Source organism: Cetorhinus maximus, chromosome 16, assembly GCF_964194155.1.
Source record: "Cetorhinus maximus chromosome 16, sCetMax3.hap1.1, whole genome shotgun sequence".
NCBI lineage: Eukaryota > Metazoa > Chordata > Chondrichthyes > Lamniformes > Cetorhinidae > Cetorhinus > Cetorhinus maximus.
In genome coordinates this window covers 97,372,490-97,388,426 of record NC_135894.1, presented here as the reverse complement: position 1 = coordinate 97,388,426, position 15,937 = coordinate 97,372,490, and the positions used below count along the sequence as shown (strand labels likewise).

At 48.9% G+C, this 15,937-nt stretch overlaps 1 long non-coding RNA gene across 2 annotated transcripts in view; it reads left to right on the top strand.

The window, feature by feature from the left end:
* LOC144691843 (uncharacterized) overlaps positions 1 to 15,937 on the top strand; it is a 386,040-nt gene that overhangs the window by 40,796 nt on the left and 329,307 nt on the right. The gene's annotated exons all lie outside the window — the stretch shown is intronic.

Here is a 15,937-nt window from a genome sequence, read left to right as displayed (position 1 = left end):
TGCGTACTTTTTTCAAGGGTTCTTTTTTCTTTTTATTTTACCATTCCACACCCCCCACCCCCCCCAACTCCCATGCCGTCCCCGCTTTCTTTCTGCTCGCCCCCTTCCCTCATCGTCAGAATCTCACTCTCGCCCTCTCCCCCTCTCCCTCTCTCCCTCTCCACCCGCTGGAACGATGGGATCGGGTTAGGTTTCTTTGGCAGAGCCTTTGCTCTCCATCTTGGCCTCCTTATCTTCTGAGAGCAATGGCAGAACGATTATGAACAGACAGCTTTGTGCACGAATTCCTGGCCATTTGTGGGTCAGCTCCCAAGAGAGAATCCGTCTGCTTTCTGAGCTAACGTAGAATGTCCTTTGTATCTGCTCAGTTATTAGCAACAAACTTCCTGTCTCACTTTTGTACATGAAATGTTTAAAAATGCAAGAATCCAAAACCATTTGATTTCGAGTTTTAAACGTATTTCTATTTGAGGTGTGTTTTCGTAGCTTAATGAGATGAATTTGCTTCGAGGACTTATAGAGCGAGATCAACTTGCTGGGGTTTCAGTAACTATTCCCCCCCACTCTTTGGTTGGGAATTGTGCATGAATCACGGGCATTTTTGTGAGGGAATTTTTTTCCTCCTTTTTTCATTCCCAATCCTCCCCCACCATCCGCCCCACCCCCACCCCCCACGCCCCCTCACCTCCACCGACCCCCCCCCACTTGCTCCGACTGGGAAAAAAGGGGAGCTGGTCGGAGGGCTCAAGAATGCTGCTCAGATGTTCTAGATGAGCACTGCAATGCTCCTGAGGCTCCAGTGGCCATTTTGAGGTCAGTGCACAGAAAAATAGACATCGGCAGGATTAGCCGAAAAACGGGGGAGACTGCAATCGGCCGCAGCTCTGGAGCTTCGTCAAAACTTAACTCCCGCTCTCTCTTTGTCATCGCTTTTCGAATTCTTCCACCCCCGCACCCCCCCCAACCCTTCCCGCCCCACTTCCGAATCAGTTTAGTTGGTTGCACTTAAAACACGGCTAATAATGTAACATAAAAGTGTGTGGTCAAGTATGAAGCAAAAAAAAAACCCAATCTGCTGTGGCTCACAAAGAAATCAGTGGCCTGTGCTTCTCCTGCTCTCGCTTCCATTTGATCACAGGGATGGAGGCTGGAGGATCACAGGAGAGTCTGTGGTCAAAGGGACCAATTATCTATGAAGGTGTATAGTGGGAAAGGGGGAGACTTATCACTTATTATCCCTACAGTGCAATGCCTTGTGCTTGGGCAGAGTCAAGCCTTGTCTTAAATTGTGTAGCAATTTTCAATGTTTCTTTAGGATGTTTGGAAAACATTTCCCCCTCCTCTCCCCTTTGACATTTTCATTCCCTAACCTTCAGGTCCCAGACCTGAAGCTGAGGGCTGAGAGGCTCAGGATCTGAGTCTACCCCACCCCACCCCACAATCACCAACTGTAAAAAACATCCATTCAAATCTGAACTTTACCCGCCTTCATCATTTGGCTTTGCCTCTCCATGCTATCTTCTCCTCCTCATCAGTAAGAACACACATTCCAGCCTCCACTCGCCTCACCTCACTTGCATCTCACCCTGACTGTGAAGAGGCATGGGACTTGAGTCACTCCCAGACACTAAATGTGACCAGGTTAATCTTCAGCATGGCACTCTGTCCCACATCATTCCACTGCACCAACCTCTCCATCCCGCCAACCACTCCCCGCCACCCCCCCCCTCCCCCGCCCCCCCACCCCCCACCCACCCCGCCAACCTCAACCCCGTCCCCTGATTTTTTCCCCCTTTCCCTCAACTCATAAAGGTGTTGAATAGCTCTTGGGGTGTGCTGCCTGTATCCTAACTTGCACCAAATTCCTTTCATCCATCACCCCCTGTGCTTCTAACTGACATCGGCTTCCGGTCCGGCAGTGTCTGAATTGTACAATTCTCATCCTTGTTTCCAAATCCCTTCATGGCCTCACCTCACCTCTGCAACCTCCTTCAGCCCTACAACCCCCAAGATCTCTGCACTCTCCTAATTCTCGTCTCTTGCACATCCATGGTTTGAATTTTCCCACCATAGGTGGCCTTGTCTTCAGCTGACTGGGGACTAAGCTCTGGGAGTCCCTCCCTAAACCTCTCCACCTGTCTATCCTCCTTCACATTGCACCTTAAAGCCTACTTCTTTGACCAAGCTTTTGGTCACCTGCCCCTATATCTCTATATGTGGCTCAGTGCCAAGACCCTAAGGACCTCTGCTCTTGCCACCACATACTCGTCTGTAGGATGCTGGGCCCCAGTATGGTACCAACCACGCCAACTTTACTGATGTGCAACTGAACTCAATGCGCATCATCACTGGTACTCTTTGGTCAACTCACCTCCCCTGGCTCCCAGTCCTGAGCAACTTTGCCCCCATGTCCCAACATCAGGAGGGTAATTGTAACAGGCAATCTACTGGAGAAGGTCTACCACAGCCCAAGCCTGCCTTTATTCAACCTACCTGCAATACGCCCTCCCTCACGTCACCCCATATGGTTAAACCCACCAGTCCGAGGAGTAACAGCTGAGGACCTATGGCAGGAGGAATCACCCACCAGAAACTACCCTCTCATCGTAGACCCCACTGCTTGTCCACCGGCCCTTGATCTCCCACGGCAACAGTGGGCCCCTTTAAACCGTTTCCAGACTGGCCAAGGCCTCTGCGCAGCCACCCAACTTCAGTGGGGTCGGCAAGTCCATCCAGGCTGCAGCTGTGGTGCAGTCCAAACAATGACATGTTGAGGTGTGTCTGTGGACTAAACTTGAAGGCGGGGTTAATGAGCTCCATCCAGCCACTGACAAGGCTGTTGCTTAGCTCTGCGACGATGCACACATTAAATAAAATAAGCAGTGCCAAATTTTGTTTGATGACGCTTCTCTGAAGCACCTTGGGATGTTTTATTACTTGAAAGGCACTATATAAATGTAAGTTGTTGGTTGTTTGTTTGGATTGCTTCAGCTCTGCTCAAAAGCCTCCCTATGACATTCGATAACAAACTGTTAACAGCTCCACCCATGCAAGCTTGTCTCCAAGCCCAATAACTCCTTTGCACATCCTTCTTAGCAGTTAGTCATGGTGTGATTGAGAGAATGCCTTCTAAGATATTAAGTTGGAACGCCTCTGAAGTATTGTGTTTATCACCGGCCACTAGTACATAGAAAGGATATTGCTGTTACCACAAGGGTCAGAGACAAACAATGAAGACAATTCCAACGATCAGGAATTTAAGCTACAAGGGAAACTTGAAAAAAATACACTTGCTTTCCTTGGAAAATTTGAATGACCTAGTCAAAATTTTGAATATCATAAATAGAATTGAACAAAATTGATTCAGTTAAGTTGATCCAGCAAAGTAAGTGCTCATGGTGTAGGGGGTGACGTATTAGCGTGGATAGGGGACTGGTTAGCTAACAGGAAAGAGTGAGTAGGCATAAATGGGTCATTTTCATCTTGGCAAGTTGTAACGAGTGGACTGTCACAGGGATCAGTGCAGGAGACTCAACTATTTACAATCTATATCAATGACTTGGATGAAGGGACTGAATGTATGGTTGCTAAATTTGCTGATGACACAAAGCTAGGTAGGAGAGTAGGTTGTGAAGAGGACATAAGGAGTCTGCAAAGGGATATGGATAGGTTAAGTGAGCGGACAAAAATTTGGCAGAGGGAGTATAATGTGGGAAAATGTGAACTTGTCCACTCTGGCAGGAAGAATAGAAAAACAGCAAATTAATTAAATGGGGAGAGATGATAGAACTCTGCGGCACAGAGGGACCTGGGTGTCCTGGTACACGAATCACAAAAAGTTAGTATGCAGGTACAGCAAGTGATTAGGAAGGCAAATGGGATGTTGGAGTTTATTGCAAGGGGAATCGAGTATAAAAGTAGGGAAATGTTTTGTTACAATTGTAGCCCACGTCTTGAGTACAGTGTACAGTTTTGATCTCCTTAATTAAATAATTGCATTAGAAGCAGTTCAGAGAAGGTTCACTCGCCTGATCCCTAGGATGAGGGAGTTATCTTATGAAGAAAGGTTGGACAGGTTGGGACTGTATCCACTGGAGTTTAGAAGAATGAGAGATGATCTTATTGAAACATATAAGATCCTGAGGGGACTTGACAGGGTGGGTGCTGAAAGGATATTTCCCCCTGTGGGAGAGACTCGAACTTGAGGACACAGTTTAAAAATAAAAATTTAAGACAGAGATGAAGAGAATTTTTTTCTCTCAGAGGGTCGTTAGTCTGTGAAAATTCTGTTCCCCAGAGAGCATGGGAGACTGGGTCAGTGAATATTTTTAAAGCTTAGTTAGATTCTTGATTGACAAGGGAGCCGACGGGTACAGGGATAGACAGGAAAGTAGAGTTGAAGCCATAATTAGATCAGCCATGATCTTATCAAATGGTGGAGTAAGCTTGAGGGGCCGAATGGCCTACTCCTGCTCCTAATTCATATGTTCGTATGTAAGAACAAGATTGTGCATGTTTTGTAAGGAGAATGCAAGGGACTAGGCTTACATATTCAGTCAGGTTGGTCTTATTGTTGAATTACAGTTGGTGCCGGGACATTTAGTCCTGTTATACACATAGGCAGAAATTTAATGCCCTCGCCTGTGGTGGGTTTGGGTGGGGGAGCATTTAATCAGGAGGGAAGGAGGGGGGTGAGGACCCCACTACCTTCCCGCCTTCCCTCTGATTATGTCCATGCCGGGAGGCCAGTGGACAGCCTTCCCCCCCCAACATTGCCAATTGAGGCTTTTAATTGAAGCCCGAACAGCAAACCCTGTCAGGGTTGCTTGGGGGCTCCGAGGGGGCCCTTCGTTCTGAAGCGCTCAGTGGTCGTTTGGGCGACCTGGCTCTGGGAAGTGGTAGCTGCTGAGAGCCACAGCGTGACCAGCTGCCCATCCCGCTCCGTTGCGATTCCCACCCCCCCTCACCACAGCCCCTCAATTCCCCCCACAGCCCCCCACACCCCACGGTCACCTTCCATCCATAAATTAGCTGTGCATGGATCCATGGTGAAGTTGGGCCTCGGGTGGGTGTAGTACCAGGAGCAGCCACCATCTTCCTCTTGGCGCTGCCAAGCAATGCTCGGCTGCTGGCCCCCAGTAGCTCTGGGCAGGTGGGATGTGAGTTCCCCCCCAACCCCACCACTCCTGGGTCCATGAACCTGGGGAAGACCCAATGAATTAAGTGCCAGTTAGGCACTTAAATGAACAACGGTAGGCCATTTTCAAATGGGGCGAGACAGGGCTCTTGCCAGCCATCCAGCTGGTGGGAAAGTCCCAAATCACATCCATTAAGCACAGTCAGTGCTGGGACTCTCAGTCCGGTTTCACACATACAGTCAGTGCTGGGACACTCAGTCCGGTTTCAAACATACAGTCGGTGCTGGAACACTAAGTCCTGTTACACACATACAGTTGGTGCTAGGACATTCAGCCCTGTTTCACACATACAGTCGGCGCTGGGACACTCAGTCCTGTTTCACACAGACAGTCGGTGTTGGGACACTCAGTCCAGTTTCACACAGACAGTCGGTGTTGGGACACTCAGTCCAGTTTCACACATACAGTCAGTGCTGGGACTCTCAGTCCGGTTTCACACATACAGTCGGTGTTGGGACACTCAGTCCAGTTTCACACATACAGTCAGTGCTGGGACTCTCAGTCCGGTTTCACACATACAGTCGGTGTTGGGACACTCAGTCCAGTTTCACACATACAGTTAGTGCTGGGACTCTCAGTCCGGTTTCACACATACAGTCATTGCTGGGATACTCAGTCCGGTTTCACACATACACTCGGTGCTGGAACGCTAAGTCCAGTTTCACATATACAGTCGGTGCTGGGACTCTCAGTCCAGTTTCACACATACAGTCGGTGCTGGGGCTCTCAGTCCTGTTTCACACATACAGTCAGTGCTAGGACCCTCAGTCCTGTTTCACACATACAGTCGGTGCTGGGATACTCAGTCCGGTTTCACACATACAGTCGGTGCTGGGACACTCAGTCCTGTTTCACACATACAATCGGTGCTGGGACTCTCAGTCCTGTTTCACACATACAGTCGGTGGTGGGACACTCAGTCCTGTTTCACACATACAGTCAGTGCTGGGACTCTTAGGTCTGTTATGCACAGACGTGAGTTCTGGGATGCTCATTCCTCCTACGCAAACACAGTCAGTGCTGGGATACTCAGTCCTGTTACAGATACACACACAGTCAGTGCTGGGACAATAAGTACTGTTACACACACAGTCAGTGCTGGGACACTCAGTCCTGTAAGACCCACAGTCAGTGCCGGGAAACACAGTCCTTTTACACAAACAGTCAGTGCTGGGACACTCAGTCCTGTTACACACACACAGTCAGTGCTGGGATACTAAGTACTGTCACACACACACAATCAATGCTCGGACACTCATTCCTGTTAGACACAAACAGTCAGTGCTGGGACACTCAGTCCTGTTACACACACACAGTCAGTGCTGGGATACTGAGTACTGTCACACACACACAATCAATGCTCGGACACTCATTCCTGTTAGACACAAACAGTCAGTGCTGGGACACTCAGTCCCGTTACACACACACGGTCAGTGCTGGGACATCCAGTCCTGTTACACACATGCTGTCGAAGCTGGGACTCTTGGTCATTTTTTGCACACACAGTTAGTTCTGGGACCTTCATTCCTGTTACACAAACACAGTCAGTGCTGGGATACTCATTCCTGTTACACGCACACACACAGTGACTGGGCGCTCAGTCCTGTTATACACACACAATCAATGCTGGTATAATCAGTCCCGTTATACACCCGGTCTGTGCTGGAACACTCATCCCTGTGACATGCACACAGTCAGTGCTGGGATAGTCAGTTCTGTGTCCACTCAAACAGTCACAGCTGGGTCTGTCAGTTCTGTTACACACACGGTCAGTGCCGGGATATTCATTCCTGTTACACACACGCAGCTACTTCTGGGACACTCATTCCTGTTGCAGACACATGGTCAGTGCGGGGACACTCAGTCCATTAGGGCTATCTATACCTTTATTATCACATACCTTAGATAATATCACCCGCTTCAAGACCTCTTTGTCCTTTTGTCTATGACATCTTTTGGTTATCTCCACCTATCACTGGCCCTCCATCCGGCTCTACCTGTCTCACCCCCACCCCGGACCCCACCCCCCCCACCCCCACCACCACCCCTCCCCACCCCCCTTAAACCAGCTTATATTTCACCTCTTTTCTATTTTTCCTTAATTCTGTTGAAGAGTCATTTGGACTCGAAACGTTAACTGTGTTCCTCTCCACAGATGCTGAGTTTTTCCAGGTATTTCTGTTTTTGTTTGGGACACTCAATCCTGTTTCACACACAGAGTCAGTGCTGGGACAATCAGTCCTGTTAAAGATACACACACAGTGAGTGCTGGGACACTCAGTCCAGTTACACACACAGTCGGTGCTGGGACATTCAGTCCTGTATCACACATGCAGTCGGTGCTCGGACAATCAGTCCTGTGACAGATACACACACAGTCAGTGCTGGGACAATTAGTCCTGTTACAGATACACACACAGTCAGTGCTGCTACAATCAGTCCTGTTGCAGATACACACACAGTCAGTGCTGGGACACTCAGTCCTGTTGCAGATACACACACAGTCAGTGCTGCTACAATCAGTCCTGTTACAGATACACACACAGTCAGTGTTGGGACAATTAGTCCTGTTGCAGATACACACACAGTCAGTGCTGGGATAATCAGTCCTGTTGCAGATACACACACAGTCATTGCTGGGACAATCAGTCCTGTTACAGATACACACACAGTCATTGCTGGGACAATCAGTCCTGTTACAGATACACACACAGTCAGTGCTGGGACAATCAGTCCTGTTACAGATACACACACAGTCAGTGCTGGGACAATCAGTCCTGGTACAGATATACACACAGTCAGTGCTGCGATACTCAGCCCTGTTACACATACACAGTCAGTGCTGGAACCAACATTCCTGTTACAGATACAGAGAGAGTCAGTGCTGGACCACACAGCCCTGTTACACACAACCACAGTCAGTGTTGGGACATTCAATGCTGTTACACAAACACTGTCAGTGCTGGGACACTCAGTCCTGTTACCGATACACAAACAGTCAGCGCTGGGACACACAGTCATGTTACACACACACACTGTCAGTGCTGGGACACCCAGTCCCGGTACAGATATACACACAGTCAGTGCTCGGACACTCAGTCCTGTTACCACACACAGTCGGTGCTGGGACATTCAGTCCTGTATCACACATACAGTCGGTACTGGGACACTCAGTCCTGTTACACACACACATTCGGTGCTGGGACATTCAGTCCTGTTTCACACATGCAGTTGGTGCTCGGACAATCAGTCCTGTGACAGATACACACACAGTCAGTATGGGACACTTAGTCCTGTTACAGATACACACACAGTCAGTGCTGCTACAATCAGTCCTGTTGCAGATACACACACAGTCAGTGCTATGACAATCAGTCCTGTTACAGATACATACACAGTCATTGCTGGGACAATCAGTCCTGTTACAGATACACACACAGTCAGTGCTGGGACAATCGGTCCTGTTACAGATACACATACAGTCAGTGCTGGGACATTCAGTCCTTTTCCTCACACACGGTCAGTGCTGTGATACTTAGTCCAGTTACACACACACAGTTAGTGCTGGGAACCACATTCCTGTTACAGATACACACACAGTCAGTGCTGGGACAATCAGTCCTGTTACACATACACACACTGTCAGTGCTGGGACAATCAGTCCTGTTACAGATACACAGTCAGTCAGTGCTGGGACCCTCAGTCCCATTACACGCACTCAGTCAGTGTTGGGACAATCATTCCTGTTACCGATACACACACAGGCAGTGCTGGTACAATCAGTCTTGTTACACATGCACGCACAGTCAGTGCTGGGACAATCAGTCCTGTTACAGATACACACACACAGTCAGTGCTGGTACAATCAGTCTTGTTACAGATGCACACACAGTCAGTGCTGGGACAATCAGGCCTGTTACAGGTACACACACAGTCATTGCTGGGACAATCAGTCCTGTTACAGATAGACACACACAGTCAGTGCTTGGACAATCAGTCCTGATACAGATACACACACACAGTCAGTGCTGGGACAATCAGTCCTGATACAGATACACACACAGTCAATGCTGGGACACTCAGTCCTGTTACTCACACGTGGTCAGTGTTGGTACACTCAGTCCTGTTACTCAAACGCAGTCAGTGCTGGGACTCTCAGTCCTGTGACAGATACACACACAGTCAGTGCTGCGATATTCAGCCCTGTTACATATACACAGTCATCGCTGGACCCTCATTCCAGTTACAGATACAGACAGAGTCAGGGCTGGGCCACTCAATCCTGTTACACACACACAGTCAGTGCTGGGACACTCAATCCTGTTGCACACACAGTCAGTGCTGGGACACTGTGTCCTGTTACACACACACAGTCTGTGCAGGGACATTCAGTCCTGTTTGACACATACAGTCAGTGCTGGGACTCTTATGCCTGTTATGCACAGACAGTTAGTTCTGGGACACTCATTCCTCTTTCGCAAACACATTCAGTGCTGGGACACTCAGTCCTGTTTCACAAATACAGTCAGTGCTGGGACTCTTAGGCCTGTTATGCACAGACAGTGAGTTCTGGGACACTCATTCCTCCTACGCAAACACAGTCAGTGCTGGGATACTCAGTCCTGTAACAGATACACACACAGTCAGTGCTAGGACAATAAGTACTGTTACACAAACAGTTATTGATGTGACACTCAGGCTTGTTACACGCACAGTCAGTGCTGGGATACTCAGTCCTGTAAGACACACAGTCAGTGCCAGGAAACACAGTCCTTTTACACAAACAGTCAGCTGGGACACTCAGTCCTGTTACACACACACAGTCAGTGCTGGGATACTGAGTACTGTCACACACACACAATCAATGCTCGGACACTCATTCCTGTTAGACACAAACAATCAGTGCTGGGACACTCAGTCCTGTTATACACACACGGTCAGTGCTGGGACCCACATCCCTGTCACAGATACAGTCAGTGGTGGGACACTTAGTCCTGTTACACAAACACAGTGGGTGCTGGGTCACTCAGTCCCGTTGCACACACACAGTCAGTGAAGGGACACAGTCTTGTTACAGAAACAGTCAGTGCTGGGACACTCAGTCCTGTTTCACACACACAGTCAGTGCTGGGACAATCAGTCCTGTTGCAGATACACAAACAGTCAGTGCTGGGACAATCAGTGCTGTTACTGATACACACACAGTCAGTGCTGGGATAATCAGTCCTGGTACAGATACACACACAGTCACTTCTGGGACATTCAGTCCTTTTCCTCACACACGGTCAGTGCTGTGACACTCAGTGCTGTTACACTCACAGTCAGTGCTGGGACACTCAGTCCTGTAAGAAACAGTCAGTGCTGTGAAACTCAGTCCTGTTACACAGTCAGTGCTGGGACAATCAGTCCTGTTACAGATACACACACAGTCAGTGTTGGGACACTCAGTCCTGTTACGCACACAGTCGGTTCTAGGACACTCAGTCTTGTTACATACACGCAGTCAGTTCTGGAACACCCACTCCTGTTCCACACACACGGTCAGTGCTGGGACATTCAGTTCTGTTACACACACACAGTCAGTGCTGGGATACTTAATACTGTCACACACACACAATCAATGCTCGGACACTCATTCCTGTTGGACATACACAGTCAGTGCTGGGACACTCAGTCCTATTACAGATACACACATAGTCAGTGCTGGGACACTCAGTCCTGTTACAGATACACACACAGTCAGTGCTGGGACACTCAGTCCCATTACACACACACTGTCAGTGCTGGGACACTCAGTCCTGTTACAGATACACACACAGTCAGTGCTGGGACACTCAGTTCTGTTACAGATACACACACAGTCAGTGCTGGGACACTCAGTCCTGTTACAGATACAGACACAGACAGTGCTGGGACACTCAGGCCTGTTACAGATACACACACAGACAGTGCTGGGACACTCAGGCCTGTATCAGATACACACACAGTCAGTGCTGGGACAATCAGTCCTGTTACAGATACACACACACTGTCAGTTCTGGGACACTCAGTCCTGTTAAACATACAGTCAGTGCTGGGAAACTCAGTCCTGTTACACACACAGTCAGTGCTGGGAAACTCAGTCCTGTTACACACACACAGTCAGTGCTGGGACAATCAGTCCCGTTACACACACACGGTCAGTTAGCTCTGGGAACCACATTCCTGTTACAGATACAGACACAGATAGTGCTGGGACACTCAGGCCTGTTACAGATACAGACACAGACAGTGCTGGGACACTCAGGCCTGTTACAGACACAGTCAGTGCTGGGGCACTCAGTCCTGTTACAAATACACACACAGACAGTGCTGGGACACTCAGGCCTGTATCAGATACACACACAGTCAGTGTTGGGACAATCAGTCCTGTTACAGATACACACACAGTCAGTTCTGGGGCACTCAGTCCTGTTAAACATACAGTCACTGCTGTGAAACTCAGTCCTGTTACACACACAGTCAGTGCTGGGAAACTCAGTCCTGTTACACACACAGTCAGTTCTAGGACACCCAGTCCTGTTCCACACACACGGTCAGTGCTGGGACAATCAGTCCTATTACACACACATGGTCAGTTAGCTCTGGGAACCACATTCCTGTTACAGATACAGACACAGTCAGTGCTGGGACCCACATTCCTGTTACAGATAAAGTCAGTGCTGGGACACTCAGTCCTGTTACACACACACAGTCGGTGTTGGGAAACTCAATCCCATTACACACACACTGTCAGTGAAGGGACGCAGTCTTGTGACAGAAACAGTCAGTGCTGGGACACTCATACCTGTTTCACACACACAGTCAGTGCTGGGACAATCAGTCCTGTTACAGATACACACACAGTCAGTGCTGGGACAATCAGTCCTGTTACAGATACACACACACTGTCAGTGCTGGGATAATGAGTCCTGTTGCAGATACACACACAGTCAGTGCTGGGACAATCAGTCCTGTTACAGATACACACACAGTGTCAGTGCTGGGATAATGAGTCCTGTTGCAGATACACACACAGTCAGTGCTGGGACAATCAGTCCTGTTACAGATACACACACAGTGTCAGTGCTGGGATAATGAGTCCTGTTGCAGATACACACACAGTCAGTGCTGGGACAATCAGTCCTGTTACAGATACACACACAGTGTCAGTGCTGGGATAATGAGTCCTGTTACAGATACACACACAGTCAGTGCTGGGACAATCAGTCCTGTTACAGATACACACAGTGTCAGTGCTGGGACAATCAGTCCTGTTACAAATATACACACATTCAGTGCTGGGAAACTCAGTCCTGTTACACACACAGTCAGTTCTAGGACACTCAGTGCTGTTACACACACATGGTCAGTGCTGGGACACTCAGTCCTGTTCCACAAACACAGTAAGTGCTGGGATACTCAGTACTGTCACAGACACAAAATCATTGCTCGGAATCTCATTCCTGTTACACGCACACAGTCAGTACTGGGACACTCAGTCCTGTTACACAAACACAGTCAGTGCTGGGACACTCTGTCCTGCTACACATACACAGTCAGTGCTGGGACACTCAGTCTTGTTACACACACACAGTCAATGCTGGGACACTCTGTCCTGCTACACACAGTCAGTGCTGGGACACTCTATCCTGCTACACACACACAGTCAGTGCTGGGACACTCTGTCCTGCTACACACAGTCAGTGCTGGGACACTCTATCCTGCTACACACACACAGTCAGTGCTGGGACACTCAGTCTTGTTACACACACACAGTCAGTGCTGGGACACTCTGTCCTGCTACACACAGTCAGTGCTGGGACACTCTATCCTGCTACACACACACAGTCAGTGCTGGGACACTCAGTCTTGTCACACACACAGTCAGTGCTGGGACACTCAGTCTTGTTACACACACATATATAAATACAAAAAACTACTGTGGATGCTGGAAATCCAAAACAAAAACAGAATTACCTGGAAAAACTCAGCAGGTCTGGCAGCATCGGCGGAGAAGAAAAGAGTTGACGTTTTGAGTCCTCATGACCCTTCAACAGAACTGAGTAAAATTAGGAGAGGGGTGAAATATAAGCTGGTTTAAGGTGGGGATGGGGTGGGGGGAGAGAAGTTGGGGGGGGGGATGCGGTTGGTGTGGTTGTAGGGACAAGCAAGCAGTGATAGGAGCAGATAATCAAAAGATGTCACAGACAAACGAACAAAGAGGTGTTGAAGGTGGTGATATTATCTAAGAGAATGTGCTAATTCCACCCACGGTCATTGACAGGGCCCTCAACCGTGTCTGGCCCATCTCCCGTGCATCCGACCTCATGCCTTCTTCTCCCTCCCAGAAACATGATAGGGTCCCCCTTGTCCTCACTTATCACCCCACCAGCCTCCGCATTCAAAGGATCATCCTCCGCCATTTCCGCCAACTCCAGCATGATGCCACCACCAAACACATCTTCCCTTCACCCCCCCCGGCGGCATTCCGTAGGGATCGTTCCCTCCGGGACACCCTGGTCCACTCCTCCATCACCCACTACTCCTCAACCCCCACCTATGGCACCTCCCCATGCTCACGCAGAAGATGCAACACCTGCCCCTTCACTTCCTCTCTCCTCACCGTCCAAGGGCCCAAACACTCCTTTCAAGTGAAGCAGCATTTCACTTGCATTTCCCCTAACTTAGTCTACTGCATTCGTTGCTCCCAATGCGGTCTCCTCTACATTGGAGAGACCAAACATAAACTGGGCGACCGCTCTGCAGAACACCTGTGGTCTGTCCGCAAGAAAGACCCAAACCTCCCTGTCGCTTGCCATTTTAACACTCCACCCTGCTCTCTTGCCCACATGTCTGTCCTTGGCCTACTGCATTGTTCCAGTGAAGCTCAACGCAAACTGGAGGAACAGCATCTCATCTTCCGACTAGGCACTTTACAGCCTTCTGGACTGAATATTGAATTCAACAACTTTAGATCTTGAAATCCCTCCTCCATCCCCACCCCCTTTCCATTTCTTCCCCCTCCCTTTTATTTTTTCCAATAATTTATATAGATTTTTCTTTTCCCAACTATTTCCATTATTTTTAAATCTATACCTGTAATGCCCTGTCAGTCTTTCCCCCACTTCCCCACTAGAGCTGTACCTTGAGTGTCCTGCCATCCATTCTTAATTAGCACTTTTCTTAGATAATATCACCACCTTTAACACCTCTTTGTTCCTTTGTCTGTGACATCTTTTAATTATCTGCTCCTATCACTGCTTGCTTGTCCCTACAACCACCCCACCCTCAACTTCTCTCCCCCCACCCCCCACCCCCCCCACCTTAAACCAGCTTATATTTCACCCCTCTCCTAATTTTACTCAGTTCTGCTGAAGGGTCATGAGGACTCGAAACGTCAACTCTTTTCTTCTCCGCCGATGCTGCCAGACCTGCTGAGTTTTTCCAGGTAATTCTGTTTTTGTTTTCCTGTTACACACACAGTCAGTTCTAGGACACTCAGTCCTGTTACACACACAGTCAGTTCTGGAACATCCAGTCCTGTTCCACACACACGGTCAGTGCTGGGACACTCAGTCCTGTTACACAAACACAGTCAGTGCTGGGACACTCAGTCCTGTTCCACACACATGGTCAGTGCTGGGACACTCAGTCCTGTTACACAAACACAGTCAGTGCTGGGACACTCAGTCCTGTTACACAAACACAGTCAGTGCTGGGACACTCAGTCCTGTTCCACACACATGGTCAGTGCTGGGACACTCAGTCCTGTTACACAAACACAGTCAGTGCTGGGACACTCAGTCCTGTTACACAAACACAGTCAGTGCTGGGACACTCAGTCCTGTTACACAAACACAGTGAGTGCTGGGATACTCAGTACTGTCACAGACACATAATCAGTGCTCAGAAACTCATTCCTGTTACACGCACACAGTCATTGCTGGGACACTCAGTCCTGTTATGCACACGGTTAGTTCTGGGGCACTCATTCCTGTGACACACACACGGTCAGTGCTGGGACACTCAGTTCTGTTCCACAAACACAGTCAGTGTTGGGACACTTATTCCTGTTACATAAACACAATCAATGCTGGTTCACTCAGTCCTGTTACACAAACACAGTTAGTGCTGGGACTCTCAGTCCTGTTACACAAACACAGTCAGTGTTGGGACACTTATTCCTGTTACATAAACACAATCAATGCTGGTTCACTCAGTCCTGTTACACACACACAGTCAGTGTTGGGACAGTCAGTCCTGTTACACGCACACACAGTCAGTGTTGGGACAGTCAGTCCTGTTACACGCACACACAGTCAGTGCTGGGACTCTCAGTCCTGTTACACATGCACAGTCAGCGCTGGGACACTCAGTCCTGTTACACACACACACACAGTCAGTGCTGGGACACTCATTCCTGTTACACACACACACACACACACACACACACAGTCAGTGTTGGGACAGTCAGTCCTGTTACACGCACACACAGTGAGTGCTGGGACTCTCAGTCCTGTTACACATACACAGTCAGTGTTGGGACAGTCAGTCCTGTTACACATACACAATCAGTGCTGGGACACTCAGTCTGGTTCAAAGCACACACAGTCAGTGCTGGGACACTCAGTCCTTTTACACACACACAGTCATTGCTGGGATACTCAGTCCTTTTATGCACACAGTTCGTTCTGGGGCACTAATTCCTGTGACACACA